Source organism: Arachis ipaensis, chromosome B6 (genome assembly GCF_059453495.1).
Source record: "Arachis ipaensis isolate K30076 ecotype BB chromosome B6, ASM5945349v1, whole genome shotgun sequence".
NCBI classification, from domain to species: Eukaryota; Viridiplantae; Streptophyta; class Magnoliopsida; order Fabales; family Fabaceae; genus Arachis; species Arachis ipaensis.
In genome coordinates, this window is record NC_142441.1 from 90,238,417 (window position 1) to 90,242,961 (window position 4,545).

Below are 4,545 nucleotides of genomic sequence, written 5' to 3' on the forward strand. Positions count from 1 at the left end.
GGCATTTTGGCCAGTTTCACTGACCTTTTCTTTATGGTTTTAAGGTAGTTTCATGCATTTTCTTAAGAAATAAGCAAGTTTTGGGTAAATAATCATTTACATCTTGATTCAAGCAAACATTGTGAATTTTACATGATTTCATGAGAATTAAGCATGAATTAAAGGACAAATTGAATGATGCATGTCTCATAACTTGGATTAGAGCTTTGATGCACTTTATTGCTTGATTTTAGGATAAAGGAAGCAAGGAAGAACCACGTTAGTAGCCACGTTAGTCTAGCTAACGTGACCACTAACGTGGAATGAAGGCTAGCTTGCAACGTTAATGAGAAAAGTGATTGCCAATAACGCCTTCGTGAGCCATCATAGCCCACGTCAGTTGCCACGTTAACTATGTTAACGTGGAAGCTAACGATAGTTAACGTGGAAGCTAACGTGGAAGAGAAGTAGAACTCCAACGTTAGTGGTAAAAGTAAGTGCCACTAACGTTCCAAAAGGGGCAATTGGCCACGTTAAGAGCCACGTTAACTTAGTTAACGTGAGCTCTAACGTGGAAGAAAAAGATGATGCCAACATTAGTGACACTCACCTTTGTCACTAACGTTGGACTAAGCCCATATTGGCTACGTTAAAAGCCACGTTAACCTAGTTAACGTGGACTCTAACGTGGAAGGAGCAAGAATCACCAACGTTAGTTACACTCACCTTTGTCACTAACGTTGGATTGAGCCACTATGAGCCACGTTAGTTGCCACGTTAATTACATTAACGTGGAAGCTAACGTGGAGAAGAGGGATGATGAGCCAACGTTAGTGACACTCACCTTTGTCACTAACGTTGGAGATGGCTATCAATACCACGTTAGAAGTCACGTTAACCTAGTTAACGTGAACTCTAACGTGGGAAGTAGGGGTGTTCTGAAGCGTTAGTGACAAAGGTAAGTGTCACTAACGCTCTCGAAGATTTGGCAAGCCTACGTTAAAGGCCATGTTAACTATTCTGACGTGAACTCTAACGTAGGGAGAAAGGGGTACTCTCAACGTTATTGAAAAAGGTAAACCCCAGTAATGTTTGCGAAGGGCCAAGGGTCAACGTTAGTGGTCACGTTAGTGCCACTAACATTGAAGTTAACATGGACCACTTTGGGTTAGGAACGTTAGTGAAAAAGGTGATTATCACTAACGTTCTCAACCCCACATTTTCACTTAACGTTAACACCACTAACGCCCTAAGCTAAAGTCCTTGCCTACTTCACACTTTCTCTGCAAGTAAAGCTAAGCCCACTGAAGATGATAACTGCTTTAACTCAAGATCCAAAGGCCCATATCCAAGACTTGAAGAAGCAACTAGAAGATCAGAAGAATAGTATAAATAGGGAGAACTTTTAACTAGAAAGTAGCTTTTGGACATTATTAGAATTACTCTCTGTATTTTACTTTCTCTGCACTTCTAGTTTAACTTTCAGAATGTACTCTCCATCTTTGCTTTCCATTCCCAGAGCTATGAACAACTAAACCCCTTTCATTGGGTTAGGGAGCTCTGTGGTAATTTGATGGATCAATAATAGTTTTCATTATTCTTCTTCTTTTTTTTCTCTTGATTTTACTAGAAAGCTTTCAATCTTCATCCAATTGAGTAGTTATCTTGGAAAAGAAGCTATTCATACTTGGATCTCTTCTGAACCTTGGAAAAGGGATGAAGAGATCATGCTAGAAATGTTTTCTCATGTTGGACCAAATTGGGGTTTGGGCGGATATGGTGACATATAATTCTCCCAATACCTTGATTTGGAAATACATGTGGTATAATAAGTGACCACACTTCATCTCTTCTCATGAGCAATTAGACCAAGGAATTAGCTATTGATCTGATTTGAGAGATTGAATTACCAAGGAATTGGAATTCAATCACTTAAGATTGCCAAGGAGATCAATGAATGCATTGATTGAGGAAGAGATGAAAATGAACTTGATCCGGAGAATGCAACATCTCCTAAGCCCAATGAATTCCCCATTTCTGATCTTACCCATTCTCTTTACTTTATGCCATTTACTTTCATGCTAAACTTCCCTTCCCCATTTAAGATTCTACAATTTACTTCCCGTCATTTATTTTCTTCTATTTACTTTCCCGCCATTTAATTTCCTGTAATTCTCAACTCACTTTCTGCTTAGCTCAACTAGAACATTCTTCCAATTAAAGTTGCTTGACCAATCAATCCCTGTGGGATTCGACCTCACTCTACTGTGAGTTTTTACTTTACGACAATTTGGTATACTTGCCGAGGGAGATTTGTTAAGGGACAAGTTTCCGTGCATCAAGTTTATGGCGCCGTTGCCGGGGATTGATTTTGTATCAACAATGATTAAATTGGTGGATAACTAGATTGAGCATTTGTTTTTATTTTGTTTGATTCAGTTTCATCTGAGTAATTTACTTTTAGTTTTAGTTATTTCGTTCCCTTTACTTTTCACCCATTAGTGGTGTTACCTGCATTTTGTTTTAATATTTGGTTCACTAACCCACTAACTGTTTGATATATTGCATCACTCACACTAACAGTATTTCTAACAGGAACACTTTCTGCATCTATTTCCTTGCTTGTGCCTTGTTGGTTGTATGACAGGTAGAAGAAGCGGGGCTTCAACTTCTTTTGATTCTGAACCTGAGAGGACCTTCCTTAGATTAAGGAGGGAAGCAAGTGGAAAGAGAGTAGTTGGTGCTGAGGAAGAGGAAGAGTACTTTGAACCAGACATGGATGAGAATATGGAAAACCATCATGAAGAAGAGGCTCACAACTATGGCAGAGAAGGTCTAGCGCATCAGGCTGGACAAGAGAAAAGAGTTCTGGGTTCTTACATCAATCCAAACCCAGGAAACTGTGGGAGTAGCATCCAAAGGCCAACCATACATGCCAACAACTTTGAACTAAAGCCACAACTCATCACCCTTGTTCAGAACAATTGTTCATTCGGAGGAAGTGTCCAAGAAGACCCCAATCAACATCTAACCACCTTCCTGAGGATATGCGATACTATGAAGTCTAATGGTGTTCATCCTGACACCTATAGACTACTTCTGTTTCCCTTCTCTCTCAAGGACAAAGCATCTAAATGGCTGGAATCCTTTCCAAATGAGAGTTTAGCAACTTGGGAAGATGTGGTGAACAAGTTCTTGGCAAGATTCTATCCTCCTCAACGGATCAACAGGTTGAGAGCTGAGGTACAAACATTCAGGCAGCAGGATGGTGAGACTCTATATGAAGCATGGGAGAGGTTTAAGGACCTGACAAGAAGATGCCCGCTAGATATGTTCAATGAATGGGTGCAGTTGCACATTTTTCTATGAAGGCCTTTCGTATGAATCAAAGAAGGCAGTAGACCACTCATCCGGGGGATCTCTGAACAAGAAGAAGACCATTGAAGAAGCCATAGATGTCATTGAGACTGTAGCAGAGAATGACTACTTCTATGCTTCTGAAAGAGGCAACACTAGAGGAGTGATGGAGCTGAACAATGTGGATGCACTGCTAGCTCAAAACAAGCTTATTACCAAGCAGTTGGCTAATCTTACCAAAAAGATGGAGAGGAATCAAGTGGCAGCAATCACCACCTCAGCAGCAACCCAAGAAGGAGTGAATGAAGAAGCAGAGGGTGATCAGGAACAAGCCAACTACATTGGAAATTTACCTAGGCAGCACCATGACCCATACTCCAAAACATATAATCCTGGTTGGAGGAACCACCCAAATTTTGGGTGGGGAAACCAACAAGATCAAAGCCAAGATCAGAGATGCCACAACCCCAATAACAATGCAGCTCACTAACACTCCACACAGAGGTCTTATCAACACCCACCTAACAACACCTCTCAGCATTCATACCAAAGTCAAAATGGCCCTTCTCATCCTTCCAATCTCGACTCACCATCATTTGAAGATAGACTCTCAAGGATTGAAACTCTGCTTGAAGGCATATGCAAAGAGATCCAAGATAACAAGGTGTTCAAGGAGGAGGTGCGAGCCAATATCAAGAACCAGGGAGACACCATTAAGAGGCTGGAGTTTCAAGTGGGATACCTTTCTGAGAAGATCCCCAAACCTACTGATAGCTTCCCAAGTGACACAGAGAAAAATCTGAAAGGTGAAGCAAAGAAGGTCAGATGGGAAGATTGCAAGATGGTTACTATAAGTGATAAGAAGACTGAGGAAGAGCCGAACAAACCATCAGAAAAACCTGAAGATACATCAGCAGGAAAGCAGGAAGAGAATCATCAAGAAACCACAATTACACAGAAGGAGTTGTTGAGACTCTATGCACCCTTTCCCCAATTACTCAATGGTGGTGTATAGAAGAGAATATACTCAAGGTTTCTTGACATATTTGTATCTCTCCATGTAAACATACCATTCATCAAGGCCCTCCAACAAATGCCCTCATACATTAAGTACATGAAGGAGCTGCTGACCAGGAAAAGCTCACTCAAGGGAGGACAAACCATAATGATGAATAAGGAGTGCAGTGCTCTCATTCAACCAGAGCTGCC

At 40.9% G+C, this 4,545-nt stretch overlaps 1 non-coding gene across 1 annotated transcript; it reads right to left on the minus strand.

The window, feature by feature from the left end:
- Window positions 1-3,207: 3,207 nt before the first annotated feature.
- Window positions 3,208-3,314, minus strand: LOC148561715 (small nucleolar RNA R71). Its single transcript, XR_015887087.1, has one exon. It is a non-coding gene; the product is annotated as a small nucleolar RNA R71 (small nucleolar RNA).
- Between the last annotated feature and the right edge of the window lie 1,231 nt (window positions 3,315-4,545).